Raw genomic sequence first — 13,379 nt, 5'->3', positions numbered from 1 at the left:
CACAATACATCACGGTATCATCCGCATACAAATGTAAAGTAGCTTCATTCACATTTTCACCTAAACTGTTGATATACTGTATATGGAGAATAAAAGTGGACCTAAAACATCTTTCATATACTATATATCAGGCTACAGCCATAGATGGGGTCGTTACTAAAAAAAAGTAATGTATTACATATTACATATTACTTTAAAAAAAAGTAATATATTACACTACTTCGTTACTCTCTACATAAAGTAATTTGTTACTTTACTCGTTACTTTACTCGTTACTTTACTCGTTACTTTACTCGCAGGGCCGGCCCGCCCCTCCCTACAGGCAGATCACGCAGACTGCTAAAGTTTCAAATGTTCTCTTTAGTTCAGTTTCCATTGTCGCATAAGACTGATCCAGATAGCTCCTGAATGTTTTCATATCTGACCATGGCGGGCAATGTTAGTAACTGTAGTGTGATTACTGAATTATAAAAGTAGCGCGTTACACTACTCCGTTACCGACAAAGTAATATTATTACAGTATAACATGTAAATGTTATGATGTGAAGCACGATTTGGTTTCATGAAAAATATCAACTGTTTATTTGTAGATATCTACTAAAGCATACAAATAAAGTGTGTAATGTAGGCATGTTACTTATATTATTGAGATATATATATATTATACACACTGTTCTGCTTTCTGCACTGGCCTCAGCAGCTCTTCTCACTGTAAATGTCGGCTCACAATTAAAGCAGTTGTATTAAAAACATACATAGCCTAATATCCAGAGGAGATGCGTTTATTGAGTAAACAAACGGTCAAGGGCAGAAAGTCTGCACAACCCACTGCACCACACGTCACGGTTACTGCTCCTCCAGACAGCCTCTGCGATAATCGATCGTTGACGAGCCTTTACAGAAATTTGTTTTCCTTCGAGGCGGCGCGCCCACATATGTTTCCGGGTTGCTGCCGGAGAACCGAGGAGTCCGGGACGCGAACATTTGCGAAATTACGAACGGCTCATTTCGGAGGACTCACGTGCGTCTGCTAAAACAGAACGGTAAAAGAATAGTTTCCGTTCTATTCTGAGGCCCGATCTCTGTAGATAAATAAAGAACTACGACAGATGTGTAATATTTAATGCAGCTAAACCATTTATTACAATGCATTCATGTAATGACTTTTAAAGAGTAAAGCAAGCACTGCTGAACAAAGTATGATTTTATCTTTCACGAAACGTCTTTTTTCATATGGAATGCAGTTGGAGGTCAACCAATCACAGAGCTTGAGGACTAATCACGGGGTTTGTCGAGCAAAGCGGAATGATAGCTGAGGATTCTGGGTGGTGTAGTGTCTTTGGCCATCCTAAATTCTGAAAAAATATTTCTTTCTCAGAGTCGAAGGGGAAAAATAAAAAGCATTGTACACAATTTAAACCAATCAATGTTGTGTAATCAACAAGGATAATCTGGTGTTTTTGAGTTGATGAGTAGAGCAGATATCACTGTAAAATCAATCGACAGTAAGAAGAATACTTACTTCCGGGTTTAAAATCCTCCGTTATCCAATGGGAATATACGCTCACACTGCCTTTAACTGCTGCCGACAAGGACCGATGCGGTGCTTCCCTGAGCTTCAAATACCGCCGCCGATGGGAATACATTGCAATCAGTTGAAAGCTCTTTGCGTCTGTTTATGAAGCTGAAGGAGACTCGGCGCATCACAACTGCACGCCAAAGGACCCTGACCAAGCGTCGCTATCGGACTATCAGGGAGTGAGACTGTGTTGTCATAGTCCATACATGCTCTTCACGAGGTGAGCGTGTCTGAGTGTGGGACATGGGGCACTTGTGCTCTCCCGGTGCTCCTTAGGGACTCGGGAGAGGTGGTGCATAGTGAGCCCATACGGGGCCGAGGACTCTCTCCGTCCGCCTATGGGCGGAGGGTGGGAGCTGTCAGCGCTGTTTTCCGAGCACACCTTCGCGAGGTAAGCGCGTCAGAGTGTGCTCTGTCAGCCGCAGCCCCAACTTCTCCACGGTTACGACCGAGGGAGAGGTGAGTGAGGCGCAGCTAACCAGAAAGCCGGTCAGAGACAGTGAGATGGAACAGTGTTGTTGTGGGACAACAGCGCATGTATACATCGGGGCTCCGCCCACTGTACTCATAGAATCCAGTAGAGGGCTGAGCCTGTGCGAGATATAATGAGGGGTTACGTATGGTAACCCTTGGCATATAAACACAGGCAGAGCCCTCTACTTGGGGGCCCTGTCTGTCGCTGCTTGCAGAAGAGAAGTGTAGGATGACAGTCAGGAGGCGAGGCCTCCTTTTATGCGGTGAGATGCACGCGCATTCAGGTAGGCCCGCTCCGGGGCCGGCTATGTCTATAGAAGTCTCAGTGGATGAACGCTTGCATGATATGATCAAGGGGAGTACCCATAGAGTCCAGTAGAGGGCTCCGCCTGTGTTTATATAACAAGGGTTACCATACATATCCCCTCGTTACAGTCAATGTCAATGGGTGGAGTGTCGGCTCTGCTTGGAGCGAGTGGGACACTTCCTTGTTTAAGCTTTTGACACCACCCCACATAAGTTGATATCATCTTCTGTAGCTGTGATTCAAGGGCATTGGTTTGGGAGGCAAAGTCTGTTGTGGTAGTTTCAATGTGTGTGTCTGTGTGTCAATGTAAACAACATTAGATAGTGTAGATAGCAAAACATTAGCATCAGACACAGTAACATCTGCCTCATCATGTGTAAGCATTTCACCCTCTTTACGTTTGCGAATTAAATCCTCAATCATATCTGCTAGAAAGAGTAACTGTGACACTCTCTCATCCTCCAACTGCAAAAAAAAGGTACTGTCCATGTAAGAACAAACATACTCAATGCAACTTTCTTCATCATATTTGTTAAACTTAGCTGGGTCTTCATCAGATGTCTGTGGGATGGAGGCTGTAAGATGAGACAGCTCATCAGCAGAAAGGCGGAACAGTCCCTTCTTAACAGTCCATACCAGCTTATTCCTCTCGTTATCTGCCATTGTGACCACTCATCATATGTCTTCAGCCCTCGAAATCCTCTTGCTCTGGCAGCAGTCAGACGCCCTGGATTCGTGTAGCCCCTCACACTGATGACGAGTCACGCACTGGCCAACAGGTTCAGAAATCACTGGATCCTCCAACCACAGATGTCGTAGATCCTGGAACGAGCCCCGAAAAATCTGTTACACGTCCGCTGAGCGGAGCTGGTGTAACAGATAATAGCCTGCAAAACATGAGAAATGATGAACAGACAAATTCCTTCGCTGCTCATTTGGCGGATCTTGCCAGAATGGCAAGCCAACGGCAGCTCCGTCACCACATCAGTCCGTTTACGACAGGCGCAAATCATAACAAACTCTTTACGGCAGTGTTATCCTGCCATCTACTGCCCTCTGTTGCCCATAGTTAAACAGGTTTTTAAAATGATATTAAATACAAACAGAAACTTGTGATCACACATTTTGTGTGGGTCACATGCTATATTCAGACCTTCACAATATGTTTAGGTGGTAAACATTAGGTTACCTGTGATGAACAGCAAGTCACACTCTGCGAAAGTGTTGAACTGTCTATGACAAGAAATGTACTATGAGAAGTGTCCAAATTGAGAAAAACAGCTTAACTTGATTGAAGTGATGAGGTCGGCCCTATAGATCAGAAGTGACGCACTTAATAAACACATTCAGTCGCTAAAAATATACCGGTGCTATCATGAAGCTTCTTGCTAGCATTATTGAAACGTTGCATATTGATGTACCTGCTCTATCTCCAAAGAACTTAAAGAGAAAAAGAACAGCCTTGCATATCGTCACCTTCTTAAACTAATGGCCTAAGTCATATTTTGGATAAAAAATGTGTTTTGCCTAAATCATCTCTTCTTGATGCTGGCCACCTCTGGTAAAATTGCCTACATCCTTATTGAAAGGATAGTGCTGTTCCTACCCTGATAGTATGATGGCCTATGTCAAGAGTGTGACTTAGGCCATATATTTAAAAAAGAGAATTGCTTAAGTCACATTTTCTTGTGACTTAGGACATTTTACAAGCTTTACAAAATGGCTGCTTCAAGAAAAAGAAAAAACTAACAGATAAATTAATTTATTTTCATGGTTCAGGGCTTGTCCCCAAATGGCAAGTGATGTTTACTATACTATAGGCTAGGCTATAAATGTTGTGTGGTTATTTAGTCTTTTACTTTCACAATGTATAGTTACTGTAGCTACCGAAGCTATACTGTAGGTACTATAGTTACTGTAGCTAATGTAGCTACTGTAGCTCCATGAAGCTTGCACACATTCACTTCTGGGACAATAAAGACTAATCTAAAAACTAATCTAACCTTTCAAAAGTAACGGTTACAATTACTGCATAATTATGAATTAGGAAAAGTACATTTTGCGTTTGTCTGTTTCAATTCTTAATATTGTATTATTGTCTCATTTTTCCACATTACATTTCCATCTTACTAGGAAAGATTACATGTTTTTTTAATTGAATTTGGCCAAATGATATTCATCAAAATTGCTTTAATGTATTAATACATAGGACCACAGTGCAATTACAAAACATTTCTTCATAATGATCACAGTTGTGACCGTACGCCTACTCCTTTTTGGTAGGAGATGCACTTGACTTTTCAGACACCGATCAGGAATCATCCAATGAAAATGAGACCGTTGTTAAAGAGATGGAGCAGCATGTACCAGGCCAAGACCATGTATCAGATGGAGCAGACAATAACTTAAACACTCTCATTGAAGAAGAGGGTGTTGCTGAAGATGCCAAGCAGACCCGTCCACACCATGAAGAAGACATAGATGATGATGATGTTATCATTGACCCAAACTACAATCCATCCTCTGATGAGTCCTCTGTCCCTGAAAATGAAGACAGTCTGGCAGCAACTTCAGAACATTATGGTCCTCATCTAGAGGATGTATGAAAACAATATGGTCAAAAGGAAACAACATAAATACCTCAGCCCAGAAACATGGAAGCAAAATGAATCCAGGAAGAAACATCTCAAAAGGAATGGCATACAAGGCCAAAGGTGGCAAAGGCTATGGGCCTTCCCTGCAATTCGAAGTTCTGTCAACGAGTCACGACTCAAGACTGTCAATCCATTACAGAAGAGCAGAGGCAGTGAATATTTCAGAAAGTTTGGTCAATGGACAACTGGGAAGAACAGAGGTAATACGTCACCACTTTGGTCACAAAGGTTACCATGAAGTGAAAGAAAGAAAGTTGGTGAGGGATCCAGGCGCAGTTCATCATTTTCCTACCAACTGAAACTTCAGGATGGAACGAATCTTAAAGTGTGCAAAGCTTTTTTTCTTCTACACTTGGTATCCCTGAAAGAACCATTACACTGGCTGAACAAAGACACCATCGACCATGACGAACAAGTGGCAGACCCGCCAACTACATCTCCACCTAAGAGTGTCAAAAGTGCAAAGTCAAAGTACTATTTGTCAGTTACCACAGAAAACCTAAATAATCCTAGGACATTTTGGAAAGCAATACAATCGATATCAACCGGTGAGATCCGTAATGAGCTACCTCCGTGCCTTACCACAGCATCTGGCTCTATATCGGACAGGGCCACTATGCTAAATTTCTTTAATGAGCATTTTGTGTCCTGTGGTTCTCTATTTGATTCTGTCACTAACTCTGCTTCTGTAAACACCACAGTCTGTGACTCTGAACAACGTGGTCTGGAAAACCCTTTCAGTTTTACCCCTTTTACTGTTGATGTTGTTTATGAAGCCTTATCTAAGCTAGATCCTAGGAAACCGGCTGGCCCGGACAACTTAGAACCTTTCTTTTTAAAGATAGCTGCAGACTTTATTGCTCCACCTCTTACTTCTCTTTTTAACCTCTCCCTCAGCACGAACACAATTCCAAAAGTATGGAAGTCTGCTTATGTCTTGCCTTTACTGAAAGGAGGGGAGGCAACTATTTTAAATAACTATAGGCCAATCTCTAAATTGTCAGTTCTGGCTAAGGTTCTTGAACGCCTAGTGAGTGAACAGGTAAAGGAGTTTTTATGTACAAATGACATCCTGTCTAAACATCAGTCAGGCTTCAGAAAGAAACTCAGCACCATCACTGCCACAATGAAAGTGGTGAATGACATTACTAGTATTTTAGATAATAAGCAGAGTTGTGCAGCTCTGTTTATTGACCTTTCCAAAGCGTTTGACACCGTTGATCATCACATCTTAAAGCAGAGGCTACTCAGTATTGGCCTATCCAGCCTTGCAGTGGGGTGGTTTGTGAACTACCTCTCTGAAAGGTCCCAATGTGTTCACTTTGATGGACTGTCTTCTGAGTGGTTAAACATTTCTAATGGTGTACCACAAGGTTCTGTTTTAGGACCACTTTTATTCTCCATATATATTAACAGCGTAGGTGATAATGTGGATGAAGCTACTTTACATTTTTATGCGGATGATACTATTATGTATTGTGCAGGTCCCACCATTAAGGAGGCTGTTGTTAAATTACAGGCTGTTTTTAACATTATTCAGACTCAGTTCTCTGAATTAAAGCTTCTTTTAAATGTGGATAAAACCAAGGTAATGCTCTTTTCAAAAGCAAAAAAGACACCAGAGCCTGTTTTAGATATTGTAACTACGCAAGGAACACAACTTGAAGTTGTTGCCTGTTACAAATACCTTGGTATCTGGCTTGATGATTGTCTCTCTTTTAAACTTCATGTCAATAACCTGCTAAAAAAACTGAGGGTTAGGCTAGGGTTCTTTTTCAGAAACAAGTCCTGTTTCTCGCTTGAGGCCAGGAAAAGGCTAGTCACTGTGACCTTTTTACCTGTGCTGGACTATGGGGATCTGGTCTATATGAATGCACCTGCCAATTGCCTGGTCAAGTTAGATGCTGCGTATCACAGTGCACTGAGATTTGTGACAAACTGTAAAGCATTAACCCATCACTGTACCCTGTATGCAAGGGCTGGTTTGCTTTCACTAACTGTACGGAGGCTCAGTCAATGGTACATTTTTATATACAAAGCCATGCTAGGGAAACTTCCATCTTATATCTGCTCCCTGATCTCACGGAGAATTGTAAGTGGCTACTGCCTGAGATCGAATGCTGTGGTTTTATTAAATGTGCCAACTGCTAGGACTGTCCTAAGAAGACAGCTTTTAGATGCGCAGCTCCTCTGTCTTGGAATAGTCTGCAAATTAAATGGAAACTGAACAATCTGGTGCCACTAAATGTTTTTAAAGCTCGGTTGGATGCTAGTCAATCAGAAGCTATTGGTACCTGTTTATGTGGATAATTTTGTAAATGATGCTGTATGATGTCCTTTTGTTGTTCTGTTTATGCTTTTATGTTTCATGTGGAACTACTTGAACAGGTCTCCCTTGGAAAAGAGATCAATGATCTCAATGGGATTTTATCTGTATAAATAAAGGTTTGAAATGAAATGAAAGCTGGAAACTGCTGTCACAGATTTCCTTAAGGACTGGTTGAAGGATCTGCCCACTGTTGATTCGCACTACTGCAGAAGCACAGCGACCTACAAAGACAATAAGTTCCTTCACCCAGGCACAACCATCTCCCAACTACATCAGGAATATCAACAGGCAGCTGCAATTTCTGAAGTTGACGCTCTGCCAATCAAGGAGAGGACATTTCAGGACCTTCAGTCCATGAAACATGTCATGCCCTTCGAGTGTCATCAGCTTTTTGACAATTTGCCACATAATTAGACACACACACACACACACACACACACACACACACACACACACACACACACACACACACACACACACACACACACACACACACACACACACACACACACACACACACACCGTAATCAAGATGACTGAGAAAGATTCAGGGGATAAACTGATTTAAAGGTCCCATGTCATGCTTTTCCGGTTATTACATGTCCCCTTGTGTGTTATGTAGCTTGTTCTGCATGTAAACGGTCTGCAGAGTCAACACCATCAAAGTACACCCTGTAGGGAGTAAAACTCTAACACAGAAAATACCTAGCCCAGAACGCCTCGTTGGACATTTCTCTTTTTCCATTTGTTTCTTCCTGAGTATAGTGACGTAATCTTACCCAGGTCCCAATGGACCAATCCACACACACACACACACACACACACACACACACACACACACACACACACACACACACACACACACACACACACACACACACACACACACACACACACACACACACACACACACACACACACACACACACACACACACACACACACACACACACACACACACACACACACACCTTATCTTTTCTCAGCCGAGATGTTCCGCTGAGTTTTGCTGGCACACTCAGCCGCAGCTTTGTGGATCTCCACTCACAGTTCGCCACACACTCACGTGTGTGTGCTCAGGCTGAGTTCCGTGGTATCTCGCAGACCCCATGCAGCAACCAGGAAACGACACCAATAATCCAGCTCACACTGTCCGCTCCTCGAGCCTCAAAAGGCGGAGCAGCGAGCCCCGCAACGTCTCGCCAACACAGCACCCAGACCGCATGCAGCATTCTCATCTGTTTATCATTACTGGTGTCATTTCCTGGTTGCTAACAAACGCCATTGTAACACATATTCACTGATGTTCTGCTGTGACGGTGGTGGACTCATCAGAACAGAGTGGGCAAGCTGACCAATCAGAGCACAGTGGGCTCATAGGGAGGGGGGGGGGGGCAGGAGCTCCAACAAGGCGTGTAGGACAGAGAGTGAATACACATACTATACAGAGATGCTGTTTGAGAAACCAATGTGAGTTTGGAACAATGTAAATCTACTCTACCTCAACAATGGAATTATGATCAGTCGAAATGGCCATGACATGGGACCATTACATGGAAAAGGGTTAGCTCCAATTAAAAACACAGCAAAGAAGAGCTGGAGGGAGTAGTGAGGAGAGGCACATGCCTCCTCATGGTTTGATTTACTTGCCTTTTGTTTTATTTAGCTGAGATTTAAGTTGTACCTTTTGAGTTTGCTATATTGAATTAAAGGGCCAACAACATCCAAACTGGCCTCTCTTTTCTGAGTCTCTGTGTGCTCTTCTAGCATTTGAAACTGATAGTGGCCGACCCAGCCCCATGGTCTGTCACAGTAATGCGGAAAAGAGAAGTGCACTGTTTTGCCTAAGTCACTTACTCCAGAAGTAATAAGGCCTAAGTCAGGTTTCAAATTGCCTAAGTCAGGTTTCAAATTGCCTAAGTCACAACAACATGTTCGTAAATTGGCCTAAGTCATCTAATCCTCTTATTTTACACAATTGACAGACAGTGTTATTTGTACGTCAATAGTCATATATTGTCATAACCTTTTTGTGTGAAATAATTAATATATATCGTATATTCTATATTTGGTTCAGTTTTTTCTGTTTTTTGAAAAACTTTCAAATATGACTTAGGCCATCAGTTTAAGAAGGAGAAGATATGAATTTGTATATTCCACTGTTACGACCCGCCTCCCTACTCAATAGTAGTGGCTCGTGAGGCAGTCCGCAACATAAAACAAAAATACTCAACACGTAGGCACTACACGGTGATCATACATTTATTGCCACAATCATAAAACATTACACTTGAGGACAGGTAAAACAAACAAAAAGACAGAGGGGACTTGGGCCAACCACAACACAGGCCGTAGGATCCAGAGCCTTCCTCCGCTACCCAAAATCACACAGAACCTAACGGGAGAAATAAATCCGCGAAAACCTAACTCTAACACGTCCTCCAGGAAACACAACAAAAAGCAAAGGAGCTCTGACACAGCAGAGACATCCGGAGTAGTGATCGGCCTCCTCCTTCTCCTTCAGTCTCCTCTTTTATGCGTGGGCTGATTGGCAATTGGGAACACCTGCGCCGAGCTCGGCTGAGTATCAACTGGGAACACCTGAGGAAGGCGGAGCCAGGTGTACCTGCACAGCAGAGAGAACAAAGAGGACAACAAAAGGGGGGGAGTACGTAACATCCACACTGGAGAAAATACAACATAATAATGAAATCAGTAAAATTACCAGACAGGCACATTTCTGATTAATGCTTTTTAGGAACAATAATTGACATCTTACAAAATGAAATAACAATTATTTATTAATCATACGCTTGAACATCAAATGTTTGCTTTACTGTACACATGCCATATATAAAGACACACAGGGCGTTACAATCATGCTGATCCATAGTTGCTTTCTGTACAGTTACGACATATTGCAGTTTTTGGCATTACATTGATATCACAGGATGTAACCCTTGCACATGTATGTGCTCCTGTTGTGTTGGCAATTTCCAAGTGATATTCCACACAAAATGAATTTTTTTAATATAAAACACTGAAATCAAATGATCTTTAGTGTGCAGTTTCTTCTATGACAGAAGCCTATCGTGGGTTTATGCCAGGTAGAAGATTACAAGGACTGTGTGCTATCTTATCTTATAACAAGTAGGGGTCCATGTGCAATGTATAATAGCAGCTCTTCTCTTCTTCACTTCTCTTTCTGTATCATACTTGGTGGTTACTGGGAAATACTGTTTTCATTGTCTTTTGTCTATTTGATGATTTGATCTTAGTGTTCAAGCTAAGTGCTTCAGGCAGCAGAATGCCGGAAAAGCCTTTTATACCAAACTAAGCCAAAATGTAAAGGCTTCCATAAAGTCTCCCACAAATGAAGAATATGCCCACTGTGGAAAAAGCTTTTTAAAGTTTAGACAAATTGTGACATGAATTCTATCAAAATGAGAACACCTGATTTACTTGAAAGGATATGGCGTTCCACTAAACTTGAAGAATCTCGTTTAATTTGTCATATTACTCTCAATGAATATAAGAAAGCACTGCGAAAAACGAGAGCAGCCTACTCTTCATTGATAGATGTGAATAAGAATAATGCAAGATTTATTTTCAGCACTGTAGCCATGCTGACAGAGAGCCATAGCTCGATTGAGCCTTCTATTCCAATAGCACTCAGTAGTAATGATGTTATGTGCTTTTTTAACGATACAATTGTTACTCTTAGAAACAAAATTAATGACCTCTTGCCTTTGACCAGTATAGTGTTATCAAAAGCTCCCGGAAACGTAAGTTATAATATTACACTAGATAGTAAACTAGAATGCTTTTCAGCCATAAACCTTGAACAATTAAATTCAATGATTCTCTCTTCTAAACCATCAACGTATGTTAGACCCAATTCCAACTAAGCTGTTGAAGGAAGTTTTTCCATTAATTAGCACTTCTTTATTAAATATTATGAATATGTCTTTATTATCAGGCTATGTTCCACAATCATTTAAAGTTGCAGTAATAAAACCTCTTCTTAAAATGCAAAAACTCGATCCAGAGGTTTTAGCCAATTATAGACCAATTTCTAATCTCCCATTCCTCTAAAATAATCTTGAGAATGCGGTCGCAAAACAGTTGTGTGATTACTTAAAAAACAATGATTTATTTGAAGATTTTCAGTCTGGCTTTAGAACACATCATAGCACAGAGACAGCTCTGGTTAAATTCACAAATGACATTCTAATAGCCTCAGACAAGGGACTTGTCTCTATTCTTGTTTTACTCGATCTCAGTGCTTCATTTGATACTATTGACCATGATATCTTATTGCAAATACTAGAGCACTTAGTTGGAATACAGGGAACTGCTTTAGGCTGGATTAGGTCCTATCTATCTGAACGCTCCCAGTTTGTACGTGTCAACGATGAATCTTCCACGCAAACCAAAGTTAGCCATGGAGTGCCACAGGGCTCAGTGCTCAGACCTATTTTGTTCACATTATATATGCTTCCGTTAGGCAATATTACAAGGAATCATTCTGTACATTTTCATTGTTATGCGGATGATACTCAACTATATTTATCAATCAAGCCTGATGAAATTAATCATCTAAATACAATTCAAGACTGCCTCAAGGACTTAAAAACGTGGATGACCTTAAACTTTTTGATGTTAAACACGACCAAAACTGAAGTTATTGTACTTGGCCCGAAGAATCTACGAAACAAATTATCTAAAGATATACTAACTATGGATGGCATTAATTTGGCCTCCAGTGAGACTGTAAGGAATCTTGGTGTTATATTTGATCGGGATTTATCCTTTAACGCCCACATAAAATCTATTTCAAAGACCGCCTACTTCCATCTACGTAACATTGCAAAAATGTTGTTTCTTCAAGGCTGGATTATTACTCAAGGTCCTTTCGTTACCAGTTGAAATCACACATTCCTATAATTGTCTGAACTCTAGTAATGGCTGTCTTAACAGCTTTGAATCAATATGCTATTGTTTATCTGTTTCCTACGGAGCCCCCCTGGTGACATTGGTGAGAAAAATATTAATACGCGGCCACGTATAAATAATGCGTGGCCACGAGTTAATAATGCGTGGCCACAAATTAGTTATTATGTTCCCACACATTAGTAATTCGTGGGAACACAATAATTATTACGCAATAACTAAATCCAGATCCAAAGTTCGAACGATATTGGCAGATTCAGATTTCACGGATCAATAACTCATGAACAAAACGTTGTTCGGACACAAATGATGTCCCCTAAGTACCGTGGTAAGGTTGACAACGAACTACAATCACATTTTGATAAAAAAAGCCAATACGTGCTGTCCTCCAAACTGGAGACATTACATTGGTCTCTATCTGCAGCCGGAGAAGAAATGACCGTCTGCAAAGTGCAACTCCGAAGAAAGAGAATACAATAATATTCAATCACTTCACTATTATACAGTATATTTCTACCAAACTCACTACAAACATCAATAGTCTCATGTTGCTCATACTACAGCAGAGAGTTTGGAAGAATGTGCTTTTGAATAATTTTGGTGAATATTTATAGTGTAAAATCTTCAATAAATATGGCATCATCTTCAATAACGTTACTATTATACAGTATAAATATTCACCAAAATTATTCCAAACCATATTCTTCCAAAGTCTCTGTAGTATGAGCAACAGAAGACTATTGATGTGTGTAATGAGTTTGGTAGTAATATACTGTAGAATAGTGAAGAGATTGAATATTATTATATTCTCTTTTTTCGGAGTTGCAGACTGAGCACTCGTTTCTTCTCCGGCTGCAGATAGAGACCAATGTAATGTGTCCAGCTCGGAGCGAGGACGGCGCATATTGTCTTTTTTTGATCAACATGTGATTGTAGTTCGTTGTCAACCTTACCACGGTACCTAGGAGACGTAATTTGTGTCTGAATAACGTTTTGTTCATGAGTTACTGATCCGTGAAATCCGAATCTGCCAATATCGTACTAACTTTACTCAACTACGTTTCAAACCGTGCATTTTCAGCA

This window comes from Pseudochaenichthys georgianus, chromosome 13, assembly GCF_902827115.2.
Source record: "Pseudochaenichthys georgianus chromosome 13, fPseGeo1.2, whole genome shotgun sequence".
Taxonomy (NCBI): domain Eukaryota; kingdom Metazoa; phylum Chordata; class Actinopteri; order Perciformes; family Channichthyidae; genus Pseudochaenichthys; species Pseudochaenichthys georgianus.
Note: the sequence above shows the minus strand (reverse complement) of the source record.